General features: G+C 47.5%; 1 protein-coding gene across 7 annotated transcripts in view; it reads right to left on the reverse strand.

The window, feature by feature from the left end:
• Window positions 1–19,363, reverse strand: part of LOC110349161 (uncharacterized) — a 105,205-nt gene that overhangs the window by 15,544 nt on the left and 70,298 nt on the right. For all 7 annotated transcript variants that reach the window (XR_015443592.1, XR_015443589.1, XR_015443591.1 and 4 more), the window contains one exon: window positions 1–19,363. This exon is cut by the window's left edge and continues 15,544 nt beyond it; it is cut by the window's right edge. The gene's annotated coding sequence lies outside the window, so the exon portion shown is untranslated.

Genomic DNA, 19,363 nt, shown 5'->3' on the forward strand with positions numbered 1-19,363 from the left:
TCCCTTATAACCCACCCTCTGTCCTTCCCTGTTCATCAGCATGGTGTTTCCATTAGTTCCTCTAATCACCATAGCAACAGCACACAATAGATTGTATAAGCCTTCCTTCCTGATCCTTGGGACCAGACCAAGATTCAACTGTGTCCCTCCAGTTCCAGCCCCTTCCTCTCGTAAGGCTTCAAGCCTTCCTGAGAGTTCGCTCTTCCTAAAGGACCACTTCTCCTAGCTCAAAGTTTCACCTTCTTCCAATTTGCCAGGCTTCTACCACCCTTGAGCCCAACTTAGAGAACCAGCTTTATTGAGTAGAGGAGTAACAGAAAAGACACTTACTTATCACTTCTGCCTGCACTGCTGTCTTTATTCCCTCTTCCTGCATTCCCTCCCACATGCTATTAATGTCCACCATGGCCATCAAAATCACTACCACCCCACAGAGTTGGCCTTCAAGAAATCATGACCAAAGTGTCCAGGATTCTTAGGGTTGCAAGTGACAGACACTCGAGTCAAGGTGAATAAGTGCAGGGGGAAATGTATTAGCTCGTGTAACTGAAGATATTAAAGGTATGAGGATTCAGGAGGCTCAGGGTCTCTCTCCCTCTTGCTCTCTTCTGCTCACCTTTGTGCCAGCTGTGTTCCCAGACTCCTTATAGTAGATGGAATGGTCACTGGGCCCCTCAGCTCCAAACTGATGTCTGTGCATAACAGGAGGAGGGAGAATACAGACACTTGGTATCCATGGGAACTGAATCCAGGACCCTGCATGGATGCTAAAATCTACAGACACTCGAGCCCTTCATATAAAATGCTATAGTATTTGTGTATGATTATGCTTATCCTCCTATGTACTTTAAATCATTTCTGTAATTATAATACCTAATACAATGTAAATGCTATGCAAACTGTTGTTTGACTACTGTTTAGAGAAAAAGTCTATACGTGTTCAGGAAAGATGGAATTTTTTCCAAATGTTTTTTATCTGTGCTTGTTGGATTCACAGGTGCACAGGACAAACTATGAGCTTTTCCGCCCATTGGCCACACAGCAAAACTCCTGGCAAGGCCTCTGGTTGGCTCCGTTTGTGCCATGTGCTCATCCTGCAACCCATCCCTGTGATCAGAGAGGCACTAACTTCAGGTCATGGCCATGCATGGGGACAGGAGAGCATATTTTTGAGGAAACTAAATGGATCATGTCCACAAAGGGAAAAAGGATTCTTTCATCAAAATGAAGGGAAGAATTGCCAGGAATCAAAAGCAACATGGTCCTAAATGGACTTTGTGCTAAGATCTCCATCTCTCTTCGCTCCTTTAGGGTTTCCTCAGAAACTGGGCTAAGAGAGATTTGCCAGGTCATCGACGGACTGTGGCATGAAGAGCCGGACCTGGGAGGCTGTGCCAAGACAAGAGGTGCAGCTGTTGATTCCAGCTCAAACTGGTCTGGGCCAGTCCCCAGTCTACCTGGGAACCTGATCTTCAGTCACCCGCAGGTTGACCTAGAACCCAGAACATCGTTCTTAACTCCTGGCCTCTGGGCTCACCAAGCCTTCACAACTGCCATATGGTCTACCTCAGCATGGAGTATTAGCGATATATTTCCATGATTCCCTTCTTGAATAAGCCCAGATATGAACATTTTAGCAGCTTAAAGGCAGTGCCAGTATTCTCTCTGACAGTTTTCTACTAAAAGGACTGGCCATCTATGCTAAAAGACACGGACCATCTCTTGGAACTAATAAAACCGATCTCCTTTTCAAAGATATGTCTGCACACATGCACACTCCATACAACTGTACAACTTCTCTGAGTTGGACATGATGCACAAAAGTTGCTTCCACTGAACAAGATAACATCAAATCTTTTTCTTCTCTAAAAGCATATGTCTTTATGATTCTGTTAGAAAAAAAGTTTTACATTCCTTTTCTCACTAATACATTTATGGGAAAACTGGTTTGATCATGAATGACAATGAACATATCAATCTATCCAATGCCAGTTTTATGGAATTAAAAGTATGCTGCCTCCTCTTCATACCCACTAGAGCAGCTATAACTAAAAACATAGATCGTACCAAGCACTGGGGAGGGTTGGAACCCACATCTACTGCTGGTGAGACTCCAAAGTAGTGTAGCCACTTTGGAAAATAATCTGGCAATTCCTCAAAATGCCACACCCAGAATTATTGTACCACCCTGAAATGTGACATATGTACATGGAGAATTGAACAGGGATGTTCAGACCAGTATTATTCACAACAGCGTAATGACCTCCTGTTGATGAGCAGATAAATAAATGTGGTGATCCATACAATGGAATATTATTGGTCCATAAAAATGAATGAAGCCCTGATACACACTATCACATATTTTCAGGGTCTTTTGAAAACATTGTGTTAAGTGAAAGAAACCAGCCACAAAATGTCACTTCTGTGAATTGTGCGGAATAGGAAAATCTATAACAAGCAGATTAATTGTTCCAGGGGTTTATGGGAAAGGGGTAAATGACAGTAATGGAATGGGGGCTGGGGGTAAAAGGGCAGCGTGATGAACATGTTCGAAGATGTTTTGTGTTGATGGCTGCATAAAACATCTGTTTGTGAGTGTAATAAAAACCATTCATCTTCACACTTTCAAGGGTGAGTTGTATACAATGTGAACTACAGCTGGAGAAAGCTATTTTAAAGAAAACCACGGGCCGAAGATGAGACTGGCAAACAAATTAATATTCTCGGTTACATTTAGTCACTCAGAGGGCATGTGTCGCCTTTCTTGCAGTTTCCTCTTTCCCTTCTGGCGAAACAGCTGAGATGTGATTGTCCCAGAAGAACAAAGTGCACACCGTTTCTCCATTTGTGCATTTGCTGGGAAGCTGCCTCCATTAATATACCCCTCCCTACTCCAGAGAGGGGACACAGGACCAGGATGAGCCAATCAGCACATGGCTCCCTCGGCAATAGTGATTGGTTCAGAGATCAGCACATGAGTGCCTTGCTGATGGTGATTGGCTGGAAGATCAGCTTTCAGAGAACCAGCCCAGCCCGGAGCTGAAATCAGGAGACTTGCATGGGCTGCTATGAGTGAGTCATCTTTCTGCTGGGTATTTAGTTGCACTTCGAGGGCTGATTCCCTCAATACAAGGCGGAGCATTAGTAACACCTATGAATGTACTCCCCTTATGAGAAGATTTATATTAAGCTAAATATCCGAAGCATTCATGATATTGTAAAAGCCAAAGTCTACAAATGAACAACTGAGGTTTATAGGCAGCTTGGGAGATAAAGCACTTCAAAGGCCTTCTTTGAGGTGAGAAGTATTTGGACCTATTCAGCCTTCGATTTGGGATTTGACTCACCTTGGGGATTTGAGGGATTTGAGCCAACTTTGTCTCATTACACACACACAGCCTCTTCACCACTGATAGCTCTTGCCTAGCCCAGTTTCTAGAATAAATCAGGAAGCCAAAAACTGTTTATTCCCCTCTGAAGAAACCTCTAAAGTTAGAAGGCCTATTCCCTGGCATTCAAGCTAACTCTAGATTATTACCCTTCAGGATATCAAACTCAAACAGTAAAAAGAATGAATAACCTAATGTGACTGAATGGCCCGGGGATGGTAGATCCCAAGCCAGATCCATCCTTGCAACCAGGGAGAGTCTCTGTTTCATTTAGATAATGTGGCTGGGGAACTTGGGTTATAGTAAGCAAAGGAAGTGGGGGGTGACGGGTCCCCCATTATACACACGCAGTTGAAAGCCAGACGGGTGGCACCACTCCTACCGAACCCCTCAGTGAGTTACGTGGAAAGAGGAGAGAGTGGACCTCCAGCCCCTGTCCGGAAGAGCTTGTTCTCTCTGTGGTACAGAAACTGTGCCCCAGCACAGAGGGTACAGATGCCATCCTGTCTTTCCTATGCCTAAGGTTTCAAAGACAGAAACACTCTACCGATACCTAGGGACGTCGAGTACCTGCCTGTGCACCTCATTCCTCAGGAATGGAGTCAAGGATTTTCGGAATAAGCAACAAAAAAAGAAAAGTCACAGGAACCCAATCCATAGACCAGTGAGATCACCCTGGCCAAACAGCAACATAAGACGCAGGGCAGAGTGAACAAAGGAGAAAGTTCCGGCTTGGGCCCTGGGGCCTCTCCAGACTGGAGGGGGAGGCTGGAGGCCAGCACTGCCTTTCCTCTGTTCCTGAGCCTCCGCTAGACTATTTGCATTTCACTGTGGTCCTATGTGATTTAAGGAGCCCAGTGAAAGCCCTTGGATATGGTTGAGACATTCATGCTCCAGTGATAAATAATGTGACCAGTGTGTACGGCCCAGAGTCCCTGAGTTATAAAAGGGCTCCCTGGAAACTGGGGAAACAGTGGAGATTGTTTCCCCCTCCCTGCTGCTTCTTGGTTTGCTCATTTATTTATTTATTTTCCAATCCACTTGATGAAATGATTTCTCATCCCTTTCCAAGTATTTAATGCCATCCTAGGAACCGATATCCGTCCTGTCGTTGGAACAAGACCTTGCCAAATCTGCCTTTCCACCACAGCTTTGATCAGCTGCAGAGCTGAAAGCAAAGCATGAGGGACACCAGGCCTTCTGCATCATTTTCTCCCCACCAACCTCTCTCTCCACAGACATATTCTTCTCCCCTGGAGAAATCTCCCGGTTGACTTCAAAGGCAAATCTTTGTGCAGGAGAGACGATTCTCACGGAGCGGGGAGGGAGAAAGGACGAAGAAGCAGGGAGGCCCCTGGACGGGAGGGGACACAGGGCCTGTGGGAGGGCCGGGGGCCACGCCGGGGGCAGCAGGTTCCCGTGTGGCCGGCCCTGACGGGGCATGCGGCCTTCACCTGGCAGGAGCCGCGGGAGGAAGACCTCAGCCGCCCTGCTTGTGTTTGCTGGCAGAGAAGCCAGGTTTGGACCAACTGAAGGGAGCGACGTTTCCTCGTTTCTGAAAGGGCTTTTGAGCGGCGCCCCCACTGCTGCCAGGGTGTGTAAGAGTTTGGACTCTGCCATCCGGGGTCCCTGTCCAGCTCTGCCATGTTCTGAGTGCTCCCCGGGCAGGCCCAGGGTGAGCCAGGCCTTGCTCCGTGCCGCACCCATCCAGGTCACCCAGGGGTCCTTCCTCCCGGCCGAGTTGCATTCCCCAGGGAGCACAGAGCACCCCATTTCTCTGGCTGTCTCCTTTCCCGCCCCCCCCGCCCCCCCGCTAAAGATACCTCAGTGTGTCAGGGAAAAGCGGGCCAGTGTCCAGGGCGCGGGGCTCCTGAGAGTCCGCTATTGGCTTTCTACAGCCCTGAGGATCCAGTGAGATAGTGGGTGTGTGCCGCACTCAGAGCCATGCAAGACACGGGCCACACAGAGACCATAGCTCACATTTGTATCTCAGGCACCGCACCTTCCTCTTTCCAAGGTGGAAAAACTGGTGCGAAACTCACGTCCCAATGTGTCCCTCCCAAGTGCAAGGTGGCTGCTCAGGACTTCGGCTGGTAGGGTTTTCTTTTCCACTGTCCTGTCCGCATAGAACTTGGCTTTGTCATACGGTAACAGCCCCCTGTGCAGGAACACCCAGCCAGCCACCGGCCGATGGGGCACCTGTCCCCGAGGACTGGTGCTGCTGTCATCCAAAGCCAATGGCCCCATCTACGTCCAGCCCTGCAAAGGAACGATTCCCAGACACCTCTTTAGGGAACCTGCTTCCTGTGTGAGTGCAGTGCAGTCTGAGTCACATGCCAGCTTCTTTTTCCGCTTGTCACGCACCTGGACCTTTCGTCCTCCCCCTTAGCTGGCACGCTGCAGTTCTTTGGCAGCTGCCAACCAGTTTTTCATAGGAGCTCAAGAACAACATCATTAGGAAGGGTGAGTCTGTGACCAGATGTGCTGCTTAACTGCCTGCAGAGCCAAACAGAGGAAAATCAGAGGCGTCTGGGCCCAAAGGCGCTCAGCTACGAGCACAGGGACATGAGCCTCTGGAGCACGCAGGACGCAGGGCTGCCACTGCTGCACCACCAGAAGGCTCCCTGGCCAGGGCCCCTATGCAGATGTGTGTCCCTCCTACCCACCCAGGCCATCAAATCCTCAGTTGTCACTAAAATTCTCAAAACTGGTTGGGTTCTCAGAGGAGCTGCAAAACTACAGAGGCCGACTCCCTTCCCTCACTGTGAGCCCAGCTCGGGCTTGCTGGGCACACTCCTGTCTTCACACCAATCACCTCCTCACCCCCTCTGCAGGCACCGCCCACCCCTCCGGGCCTCGCTGCCTGTGAAAGTCTGTGACCCGCAAACCCCTGAGTTGGAAACTTCACCCCCAGGGCCCTGTGTGAGGAGGCAGGGCCCTTCCGTGCGATCAGAGTGAGCTGGGCCTGGATGCAGGTCCTGGAATCTGAAGCTCCTTCTGCCTTTTTGCCTTCTACCTCTGCTGTCAGGGGGATGCAGTGACAGCCCCTCAGGAGGTCGAGCCACAGGAGCCAAACTCCAAGCAGAAGCTGGACCTGCCTGTGACTTGGTCCTGGCTTCCAGCCTGCAATGCTGTGGGGAATGAAGTTCTGCCCTTGGTGAGTTACCCCATCTCGGGAATGCAGTATGCAGCGTGATAGACCAAGATGCACTGCACAGCCCACCCGAGCCTCACCTGCAGCACCACGCCCACTCCACCAGCGCACTCCAGCCCCCACCACTCTGCTGCCTCCCACCCCACCTGCCCCATACCACACCCTCACTCCCCTACAATCCACGGAGACATGAGCAGAGCAAACAAGTTCCCTACATGGGTAAAACTCAGGCTGGTATCAAACGTCTTAACCACATAAATCAGGGGCCATGCATTCCGAGAAAGGATGGGTGAGCCAAGAATTTATATGCCAAGAACTTGTCCTTCAAATTCAAAGGCAGCAACCAAGCTAAAACACATCCCCTCAAAACATAGACCTGGTAAGAACTGCCATAGCTTTGTCTGTCAAATCCAGTCCTTGGTAAGAAATGCAGTAAACCTGTCTCTCAAATCCAGCTAAAAGATGCATCAAAACAAAGAACTCAGAAAAACAAATTTTAAACTGTTTTTGAAAGGATGGGTCACGAACATTCATATATCAAAATTAAAAACTGAAGCTACTTAGCTACAACAATTACAATTTAAAACTAGGAGGGGAGCTGGATAGAGCTCAGTGGTGGCACATATGCTTAGCATGGCCAAGTCCCTGGGTTCAATCTGCAGCACCAAAAATAAAATAAAATTAAAATAGGATGCGAAAGACAGTCATACGACACAAGTTGTGAAGTAGGCTGCAGATGAAATGGAAACGTTCTTATTCCCTAGGGTGCCTTATGAGGGGATTTTAGATATGCCTAAATTTAAAACTTGTGTTTTAAAAATACAGCAACCTCCACCTGATCACTTCTATGGTCTTCATTTTTGCCTTTGATGAGCTCTTCAGGAACTTAATCAGTGGTTATAAACAAATATTTATGTGATTCCAGTAATTCCCTCCACCCCCTTTACTTCCAAGAAATCACAGATTTTTAGTACTTCCTGCTTTGAACAACACGCACAGAATATTATTTTTTCTACCTCTTCTTTGATCTTATCACAAACATGTATGTGGGAGAGGATGGAGTTACAATTCCAGGGGTTAAGGCAGTTATTTCCATGGGATGAGACCAGGAAAACCCTTTGGTTTTCTTCTTTGTGCCTCTCTGTTATATGACTTGTTTCGATCATTTTGCAAAATTTACAATTTGCATTAACAATGTTATTATAGAATATTAAAATGCCAGGTTTGAACAAAGCCGAGTGCCCTCTCTAGGGCTCCCACAGCCGCCTCGATGCCTCCTCGGTGCCCAGAAAGGGCCCTCAGTGAGGAGCCAACACCCGGGTCAGGGCGAGGACTCTGCTGACTGAGCTTTGTCTCCCTGTACTTCCTGTCTGCGCCAGAGATGGATTTCCTAACAAGGCACTCATCACCTGTCTCCTGCAGGCACCAGCGGGGGCCTGGAAACAGGAATCTCTGCTGTTCTCTACTGCAGAAGGCCCACGGGAGCATAAACATCCATTCGAAAGACAGGGGCACATCGACCGAGGCAGCGCGCAAGGCAGAAGTGGCCAAATGTTTTAGCCCGTAGGACCATTTTCAAAGTCTTCGTTTTTATCAGTCCATGTTTGCCGTAGGTGACGACGGCCTTCAAGGTGGGGAGGGGACCCTGTGTCTCCCCAGCGCATCTCAGCTCTCACCCCCTCCCCTCCTTCCCTCCGTGTCCAAAGATCTTTCTCCCTATTTCCCATTCTCTTTTATTTTGTTTTTATTTTTGAATTATCCAGAACTTAAAGAAAAATAAAGGTTTGGGAAGAAATCAACAAAGGTGAGAGAAAATTCTTTTTGCACAAAATCCAATGACAGCAGAGACCTTTGGGCTCCGTTGTACTGGAGCTGAGTGGAAAGGGCTCAGCATCTGCTCTAGGGTGAGCTCCTGCATGTGGCAGGTGCCCGGATGTCCTGGGCACGGGGAGGACACAGACTCGGGAATGGGGAGTTGAGCCGAGGAGAGGATCGATGCAGAATTTCATAAAGCCCCCATGTCTCCAAGGCAAGGAAAACAGCTGTTTTCTATATGCACTGACACTTCTCAAATAACCTGCCTACATCCTCCTGACAGCGGCGCTGCTGCTGTCACCAATGGAGACGAGGAAACTGAGGCCCAGACGGTGGTCGTGTCTGGCCAAGGTCCTGCAGCTATGTTCAGTGAACCAGGATTTACAAGCAGGCAGGTGGAGAGCTGCTCACCTTGGCGGAATTTCTAAGAGAGACAGGGCAGCAGACCCAATAAGACGGAGTCAAGAGAGGAGCCGATGGTACTCACTCAGTTCAGCTCAGGCAAGTCTGATTTGCGCCTCCAAGTCCCAGAGTCTGGGGGTCTTGGAAGGCACGCAGCAGGTGCAGTGAAGCCCACTTCCGCCGGGGACGGGGCAGGGAGCGATGCCCTGCTCTTTGCTGTGGGCCCTGAGCTCTAAACCCCTATGCAGCCCCACAGATGCCAACCTCTGCAGCATCTTGAGCCTCCTGGAGACTCAGCCTCTCTCGTGGAATTCAACACAGCCCTGTCTTACATGGAATTAAGCTTCACACTCATGGCATAAATGGAAGGTGGCCAGATGCCTGGGTCACGAGGACAGAACTGGTGACTCGGGGCCCCCTGGGAGATGTGGCCCTCAGAGCTGATTTACCCCAAGGCACGCTGCACCTGTTTGCTGTGGCTGCTGTATGTCCACCCAGGCAACCCCAAGCATCTCTCCTCTCTGTACCCAGGCATGAGGAGACCAGCAGCTGCCCCCCAAGAAGATGGGCATTGGTACATTGCCTTGGTGGCTGGGACTCTGCAACTCCAGGAAGTGCCAGCCAGGAGTCTACGACATGAGCGCTGTTCTCAGAGCTGTGTGACATGGTGACCCTGCCTTCCTGCCAGCTTCGGCAAACCAGCGGCATGCACCCTTCCCAGTCAGGCTCATGTGCTGTCCCCTCTCTGAACTCCCACCCCAGAGGTAATGAGCATAGAAAAGGCCATGGCGGTGACTGGCATCTTCTGCACAGCGAGCCACACTCTGCACTTGACACACAGTGTCACACACTGCTGCCATCACCACCTCCACCTTATGGGCCACGGCGAGGAGGCTGGGAAAGCTGGAGCACCCTGCCTGAGGTCCCCAAGCCACTCAGAGCCAGGACAGGAGCAAGTCCAGGCAGAGTCTAGAGCCAAGCGCTTGCCTTCCCACCTGGCACGCCCCACCACGCTTGGCAGCTCTCACCTGCTGCCTGCCACACCATGAGTGCTTGAGACGCAGTCCCTGTGCGATACACACCCGGGCTCCGTCGGAGTCAGGACTTGTGGCTGTGCTGCAGTCTGGTGCCTTCCGCCTCCGCTTACCTGAACACGGGCACAGGGTCTGTTCAAATGAGCACAGATGTCACAGGCCCTTGACATCGTCTCGTCCCAGTTACTTATTAAAGGCAGCCAGGAGGTGTGGACAGTTTGCAGTGCTCGCTCTACCTCCCTATCTGCATCTGGCAGCCAGAGCTGGTCATGTCCTTGGACACCTTCAGATTACGTCCATTTCCCTTAGAAGACGTTGTCTGCAGAAAACCTGCAGGCCATGGTTGGTTGGAAGGACATAATTTCTGGCTGATGCAATGGAAATTTCGAGAAGGCCCCGAGAGAGTTTTCCACAAACAAGACCTTGGCAAGAATCATGAACTTGAACGAGGCCAGTCGCTGAGATAGTACCGGAGTCTTAGGTGGTGACAAGTCTGAACACCCTGAAATCGAGATAATTCTTTGGTTTCTGTATGCTTGCTACATTTTGGCTTTTTACCGCCAATAACTCTCTGTTTCTTGACACCTGCTTTGCCCCAAGAAACCCTATTCCCCCCATGGGTCTGTGAGGCCTTTGGGGATACAACCATAGATTACAATAATGTCACAAATTTTGGCATCAGACAGACCCGAGTTTGGGTCCAAGTTCTGCCACTGAGAATAATATGACCAATCCAAGTTACACTAAGCTAATAATTAGACATTACCTAATGGGACTATTATAAATTAAATAATAAACTCACATGAGGTACAGGTCACAATAGTAGTACATGAACTCAAATGTTAGCTTCTCATTGCCTGATTATTACTATTATTATTCACAATATCATAAGAACAATAAGCTGACACACACCCAAAAAATAGGTTTTCCATGGTACAGTTAAAGAACAACTGATGTTCTCTCACTTCTGATTATCTTTGCCCAGGCTTTCTGGGGCTGAACTAAAAATAATATAAACCACTAACACCTTCTGAGGGCTTCCCGAATGCCAGGTGCTGTTCTAAATGCTCACTCCAACCAACTCCAGGAGGCAGGAACTATTATTGTCACTGCTAGCCTTGCCACTTTGCAGAAAAAGGAAGTAGAACTTAAAGCCATTATGCATTGTCTGAGATTGCAAATCTAGTAATGGTGGGGCCAGGGTTAGAACCAAGGCAGAGTCAGAGACTGGGGTGAGATCTTAGGACATCAGGATGAGTACTCCTGTACTGAGAACAAAAACTGCTCCCATTGCCCGGGAATACCCTAAGATGGTCAAGGCTCTCATCTTTGCCGAGGGAGAGTTGAGTTGTGTGGATTCCACTCTGGGGTGGAAAACAATGCTCAACAGCACTTTGAGCAGTACCACACAAACCTGCTCTGTCCTGGCCCAGTCGGAATCGCTTAAAGTTTCCTTGGAAGAAGAGAATATTATCTGAAAGAAAAATACAGACTGATCTTAGGTATCTAGCGATAGAGCTGTATCCCCAGGACCAGGCAGGGTGAGGCAGAGAACGCTTTCCATTCTAGTGACAGTTGCCAGTTTGCCACCCGCAGAAATAGTGGTCACCAAGTGCCTGAAGCAATGGCAGCCAACACTGGCAACAGCAGAAGAGTCTGATTCCTGCCAGAGGCATATGAGCTACCTCACCTCACCCTGAAACTCCACCAGAGGTGGAGGAAAAATTGGGGGGCTTGAAAAATCAGTAAATTTCACAGGAAGAGCCTCTGAATCCAACAGAGCTGACAGTACCTCCCACCGCTACGATAGGACCAAGGGTGATGAATCATCTTTCTTGGGGTCCTCTCAACAGCACTGTCTTCCTCACCACTGAGACACGATACCCGACAGCTTCAAGGAGGAGAGGTTTATTGAGCTCACCGTCTGTAGCGGTTTCCGTTCCCAGCTGCTGGCTCGAAGGCAGGGCGGCCTGACAGAGGGGCCTGGCGGAGGAGCACTGCTCGTAGCATGGCGGCCAGGAAGCAGTGGGTCAAAGGAGGAGCTGGGGAGGGAGGCGGACCTTCCAGGGACCGACCCATCTCCTGACAACAAGTCAGCTAGGTGCTCGTGATCCAACCGTGGCCCAAAAGCCCCATCTGTGAGTGTCTGATGCTCTGGGGACATCTGGTTCTAAACCCTAACGAACCCCAGAAGGCAGTCACTCTCACAGGTGAGGAAACCAGGACCGGAAGGGTCTGTGGAAACTCATCTCTCTCCGGGTTTCTACCGTGAGTACAGGAGGCACAGCAGCCTTCAGGGAAGGCCCGGGAAGGGGCTTCCCCCTGTCCTGCCACCTTCCACTTCCTCCCTGTCGTAAATGAACAGGGAAAGGCCCTTTTTCTTTCTACAGTTACACATTTCCTTATCACTCTTGATACTCTACTTCTGACACCAGAAATGTGGGCTTTTCCACACAAACAACTCCCCAGTTCTCTGCAGACACAACTGGGTGTCCGACAACTTAACTCCATACTGACACTGTCTACCTGGAGATGGCATCAGATCCCACAGGGATCAATTCCATAGATGGCCTCACACTCCCAGCTTGAAACCCCAGATGCCAGTACAGGTCATTACCCGTGTTTCTGATTGATTGGCTACAAACCAAAGGCTCCCACACCCCTCTCTTCAGGGATGATTATCACCTACTGAGACACTCCCAGTACTCAGGTAAACAATTCACTCATTAGATCACCTGTTTGTTACAAAAGGGCGCAACTCAGGAAGAGCCAGATGGGAGAGATGGATGGGGCAAAGCATCGGAAAGGGACAAGGTCTTCCATGTCCTTTCTGGAGTTGCCAACCTCCCAGCCCCTCCTCCGAGCTATGCTGAAGTTCTCCTGATCTTGTCCTATTGATTTTTTTATGGAGATTTCATTGTGTGGGCATGATTGATTAAATCAGTGATTAATTCAACCTTCAGCCTCTTTCTCTTTGAAGGGATTGGGAGGTAGGGCTAAAATTTCAGCCTCTAGCCACAGAATGTTTTCCCTGACAGCCAGCACCCCATCCAGAGGTGATATAAAAGCCACTAGTCATCTCATTCACATGCAAAAAGCACTACAACTTCCACAACTCCACGGATTTTAGGAGCTGCTGTGCCATGAAACAGGATGAGATCAAATATGTATTTCTTATTAGAATCCCAATATCACAGTATCTAATCATGGAGACAGAAAAGCTCAGGGCATGTGAACTTCATTCCCTCCCAGCTGTGAGATTCTTTCAGAGTATCCTGCCCCACTGCACCCTACCCCACTAAAGAACCTAAATTCTCTACTGTTCCTCGGAATAAGCCAACCACAACCACAGGAAGAAGGAAGCCCTTAGATCTCTACTGCTCTGAACACCTGAGATTTGCTCCACAGATGGATCTGGACATCTGCAGGTCCCGTCAAGCTTCCGGGTGAGTGAATGCCTCCTACTCAAACGGTTCCAACCTCATGGAGGGAGGATGTTCTGGGCACTTCAGAACCCCCCATAATTTCCCAACAATGGGTCACCCCAGGTCAAACAGCAAGGATGTGAGTACATTCAAGATCTGAAGCACGGCAGTCTGCCTCCAAAGCCTGAGCTTCAACTCTGCATTGCCAATAAGGAAGAAACCGAGACCCAAGGAGACAGGGCAGGACTCACATCCCAAAGAACCTCGTGGGACACAGAGGGAGTTTCGATTGTGTCACAAGGGCTACACAAGGAGCCACACTAGTATTTTAGACAAGGGCAGTAGATGTGGCTGTCTGCCCCAGCCTCGAATCAGACGCCCATGGCTAAGACTTCGGGTTAGAATTTTCCTCCAAAGGAAAAGATGCCTGAGAGGACAATGTTGGCTGGAGAATGAGAGGCTTTGTTACTGTTGTTCGTCCTCAGAGGAGAAAGGAACATGTTGGGGTGAGCAGGTTGTTTTGCCTTTGTTCTACTTCTTCATTCTTGAGAAGTCAGGCCGGGTCGCACGGCCGCCAGGAAATGTGTGTGGCCCACCCTGGCCTCGGTACATGAGTCCCATGCAGCCAGATCTCGTTCGTCCCTGCCGGCCCTCTGCCTCATTGAACTCAGAGTCAGGCCCAAGTACAGTTTGATTATTGTTCTAAACATCTCCGTCATTGTTAACAGTTTCCTCTACTGTATGGTGCTCTGAACGCTGGCCACATTCCATCAGTCTGGAAGGCTTTCGTAGCATGCCTAGGAGGAGATGCTATTTTGTTTCCATTTTGCAGATGTGGAGGGAGTTTAACTAATTTGGTCAAGGATGAACAAGGGGAATTGGCAGAGCAGGAATTCAAGCCTAGGTCTGACCCTGCAGGCTCTGAACCACAAAGCCACAGCTTCACCACTGCTAATGTTTGGTGCCAGTGACAGCAGAAGTGATCCATCCACTGGGAGAGGTTAGGAGTGTGACTAGGGAAGGCGTGGCTTTGACAGGAGGAACCTGGCTCATCAGGCCAAGGAGAGAAATCTCCCAAAGGCCCTTACTACGGACAGGTTCACATAGTGACATCTCAAGACAGAACTCAGTGAACTTCCTGTCCTAGCTCACTCCGAATAATGTGGAGACAACCAGAATGCAAGGAAAGGCATTCCGGAGAGGAGGATTTCTCGAAAAGCACAAGTATGGGTGGAGGCGGGCAAAGTACATGGTCTATACAAAGATCTATGAGAAATGTATTATTTCTGAGATGCAGAGGACAGGCAAGAACTAGTACATGTGTAGTGTTCTATTTAACATGAAAAAATCAACTGTAGGACTCCAGAGGCTAGAGAGTTTTAGAATGTGAAGGATCTTTTATTCTGGAATCTGAATTTTCAAAACAATACAATGAGCACTGGACAGGAAAGGCTATGCCCACCTTTACTTACCGTAGCTGAGCACACACAATACCCTGCGCCACCTGAGTTTCTCGGCACTGGGCTCAGACTTCCTGGAACCCTGGACAGGATGTCGGCTGTGCCTCTTCATTCACCAACTTAATCCAGATGCTGGCCGCAGCAATTCCAGCCCACTCTGCTTTCTGTAACAGGAAAGATCTTTGCAGTCTTGTGTCTTGAAAAGCACTATAAATGCTAGCGTGCCTAAGAGGTGAAATTTTGTACTTGAGGCCATTCTCATGTACGAGCAGTGCCTTTGGAAGGGATGTTCACTGGGAGTCTGGTGACTCCCAAGACTTGGGTGGCCTCCCTTTGCACATGCGAGATCTGAAGATGCCCTCGCTGGCCCTGGAGAAAAGGTGGAGCAGAAGCATTGGTGGCTCTGATTCCTGGGCTTTGTGACGTTTCTCCTCTCTTGGTGCCAGAGTAGGATTCAACCGAATTACACAAAGAGCCCAGGGGTGTCCTGGGAAGAAAGGTCTTGATCCCGAAAACTTCTTCCACGAAATTCAAGGCCAGCTACTGTAAATGTAGAGTGGTCCCCACCAAGGAATGTTGAGAAGGAAAAGTGGCCAAGACCCCTCAAAACCTATCAAGAACCAACCCGTCCTTGCCCTCCAGCAGGACTACTTTGGTCTGACACTAGTATCTCTCCTCTGAGTGACTGCGATTGCTATTCAGTTGCCTTTTCCTAGTCCTCTGGCTCAATCCCTGGACTCCAATACTAGTCTCAAGACTGCTGCCAGAGTAATGCTTATATAAATTAAAAACTCAAGTCGCTTCCAGCCACTGCTGGTCAGGTAGAGAAGGAGGAAGGGGCTTACAACGGCCCATGAGGTCCTACAGGGGCTGGGTCCCTTCTCCCAGTGGTTTCACTCCTACTTCCTCTCTTCCTCTCCCTATATTTGTCTGAGTCTCCAGAGAAATGGAACAATAGAAATAGATCCCTAACTTAGAATGTTTTAACTTAAGATTTTTGAACTTATGAGCTTAACTAATTGTGAGCATGTAAAAGGGTACTGATACAACCATCCTGGTGTTCACTTTCAGTACAATATTTGATAAACTACATGAGCCAGTCAGTACTTTACTATGAAAGAGGTTTTGCAGTAGATGATTGACTCAAGTTGGCTAATGTTTTATGTTTTACTTTGTTTTGTTCTGCTTTGTAGTTCTGGGCATTGAACTCAGGACCCTGTGAGTGTTAGGCTCTGTACCACTGAGCTACCCCTCAGACCTCATGTCAGTGTTGCAAGCATGCTTTGGTGGGCTGGACCAAGCCACAATGCCCCGTGGATTTGATGCATTAAATGCATTTTTTACTTATGATATATTCAATTTACAATTGGTTTATTGAGAAATAACCTCATTGTAAGTCAAGGAGTGAGTGTGTGTGTGTGTGTGTGTGTGTGTGTGTATTTCTGCACATGCATGCACATATGTATGGAAAGAGGCAGCAACTGATGTATTATAAGGAATTGGCTCACACAGTTCTGGAAGCTGAGAAGTCCCACAACCCACACTCAGCAAGTGGAGACCAGGAGAGCCAACAGCCCAGTTCCAGCCTGAGTCCAAAGTCCCAGGAACCAGAAAATCCATGCTGCAAGCCCCAGTCTAGGTCTGATGCAAAAGGAGGAAAAGACTGATGTTCAGCTCACGTGCAATTGGGCAGAAAGAGGGAATTCCCCTCACCACACCTCTGTGACAATCCAACACACTCAGAATACTTGGCTAAATACTGGGTGCCCTGTGGCCCAGTTACATTAATACATAAAATAACCATCATGGACCTACCCCTTGCCCATTCAGCACCCATGTGCATCTTTAAGGCAGGACTAATACCCAAATAAAGACAATAACAAGTGTTCAACAATTCAAAATCAGCCAATGTAATTAACATATTCATAAAGTAAAAATGCACGGTTATTTCAGAAGACTCGGGAAACACATTTTTTAAAATACAACATCTATTTACGATTTTCTAAAAATAAAATAAATCTCTCAGTAAACTAGGAATAGAAGGGAACTTCCTTAATCTGATAAGGAGTATCTACCAAAAACCAGCAACTGACATTAGGTTTCATGGTAGAAGATTGGATGCTTCCTGCTAAGATTGAGGCAAAGCAAGGCTGGCAATGTCCTGCTCCTGACAGTCTTTTTCATCATACTGGATTCTGTGGTCAGTGCAAGAGAGCAAAGAAAGACCTGAGGCACACAGACAGAAGAAATGAAACCGTCTCAACCTGCAGACAGCACAGTCATTCACGTGGGAAATCCCAGGGAATCTACAAAGATGCTGCTGAAAACAAGAACTGAGCTCAGCAAGGCTGCGGGTCACAAAGTTCAAAGCCTTGGGCAGGGGATTTAGCTCAGTGGTTCTGATGCCTGCCTTGCAAGCACAAGGTCCTGAGTTCGATTGCCGGTACCAAAAAAAAAGTTCAAAGCCTTTGCTGGTAACAAGGAACTAGACATTGAAATTAAATAAACCATACCACTTTTGTAATAACACCAAACATGATGAGATACTTAGGCACAACTACTAAATATTGCAAGGCCCGTATGTTGAAAATTAAAGTACACTGACAAGAGAAATCAAGAGACCTAAATCAGTGGAGGGCTAGGCTGTGTCCATGGCTCAGAACATTCACTATTATTAGCATAGCAATTCTCCCTGCTGTAGCGACTAAAATATTAGCAGACTTTTTTAATATCAACAAATTGCTTCTAAAAATCTCTATAGAAAGGAAAAAACCTAGAATAGCCAAAATAATTCTGCAAAAGAACAAAATACAACCAGCTACAATATCGGAGTTCAAGATTTACTAATAAATCTATTGCATCAAAACATTGTGGTATAGTAAGTCCCTGACTTACAAATGAGATCCATTCCTGGAGAAAGTTTGTAAGTCGGATTCATTCCTAAGTGTGACAAAGTGAGTCTTATACACCTTTGACACAGATATACCATGTAAAGCATAAAAAACCCAAACACACTCAAAAACATACTGTAAACCAACTATTTTTACTTTTACAGTTACCTTAAAATGGTGGTACAGAGAATGTTCAGAATGCAAGCTCCATTCATATTTGTGAAAGTTCACAGCTCAAATGGTCCTAATTCAAGGACTTACTGTATTGGCAAAAAGACACATAAATCAATGGACCAGAATGAAGGGTCCAGAAATAACCCTATATAAATATGGCTAATTGATTTCTGGCAAAGGTTTAAAGGCAGTTTAATAAAGGACTGAAACAATCATGCCAGAAGTTGGAGTTCATAAGGCAAATAAAATAGATCTCAACCTATATATCTCACACTTTATTCAAAAACTTAATTCAACAAGAAACTCCTTGCAACATTAGGTTAATCAAAGTTCTTAGAAATGACACAAAAAGCGGATCTGGAAAAGGAAAAATTGATAAGTTGGACTTCATCAAAATCAACACTTTACTCTGTGCATGACAGTACTAAAAGAATGAAGAGGTAAACCAAAGACTGGGAGTGAAATACCTGTAAATCATACACTTAATGATGAATTTGGATGCAGAATATATAAGGAACCCTCAAAACTCAACAGGAAGAACAATTAATTTAAAAATGGGAAAAGATGCAAGCAGGCGTTTCATCAAAGATGATGAGCCTGTATAGATAACAAGTACATGAGAAGGTAGGCACCATGATTAGTCAATAGAGAAGCACAAATTACAATGAAATGCCAGCATCTACTGCTGTACTCTGGATCCTGAATGTCCCCAAAGGTGCACATGCTAAAGGCACAGTTCCAGAGTGGTGTAACTGGGAAGTAGAGGAAACTTTGAGAGGTGAAGTCTAGTGGGAGGTCCTTAGGTAGTTGGGGGTGTGCCACCCCAGGGGACTGTGGGACCCTGGGTCCTTCTTCATCCTCCTTTTGCTTTCTGGCCATGAGGTGAGTGGTTTTGCTCTTCCACATTTTCCCACCATTATGTTCTGCCTTACCACAAGCCTAAAGTAATGGCACTGACTGACCATGGACTGGACTCTCTGAAACTGTGAGGTAAAATAACCCTTTTCTCTTTACAAGTTGAGCATCTTGGGGATTTTGTTATAGCAATGGAGAGCTGACTCACACACATTCAAGTAGCTAATATTTAATGTAGTGCCTTGGTCAAAACTTACAGAACTGGCCATCTCAAGAACTGACAAGAAAATGAGGTGATCACTATGGGAAGCAGTTTGGCACACTATGACACAATTCCACTCCTAGGCATTTACCCAAGAAAAATAACATCTATCCACACCAAAACCTGTGTGTAAGTGTTCGTAATGATGTTATTCATCATTGCCAGAAACTGGAAGCAACTCAAAATGTCTTTCAACTGGTGAATGAGTAAACAAAGAAATCTATATGTCAGATTTTAACTCATCAATTAAATACCATGAGGTATTGATACACAACAGCACAGTGAGTCTCAAATGCATCCTGCTCAGGGGAGAATGTGGATGAATGAAAAGGCTCTTTGATTCCATTTATATGACAATCTAAAAGGCAAAGCTATGGGGATGGACGGAGGGTGAGTGGCCACTAGGGCTAGGGATGGGGAGGTTGAGTGAGAGGCTTTGCTGGAAGGGATTTGGGGAGGTGCTGAAATGCTTCAGTATCTTAAATGTGATTGTAGTGCCTTA

Source organism: Heterocephalus glaber, unplaced genomic scaffold, assembly GCF_053883595.1.
Source record: "Heterocephalus glaber isolate CG9 unplaced genomic scaffold, H.glaber_assembly_v1.0 deba00001572, whole genome shotgun sequence".
Classification (NCBI taxonomy): domain Eukaryota; kingdom Metazoa; phylum Chordata; class Mammalia; order Rodentia; family Bathyergidae; genus Heterocephalus; species Heterocephalus glaber.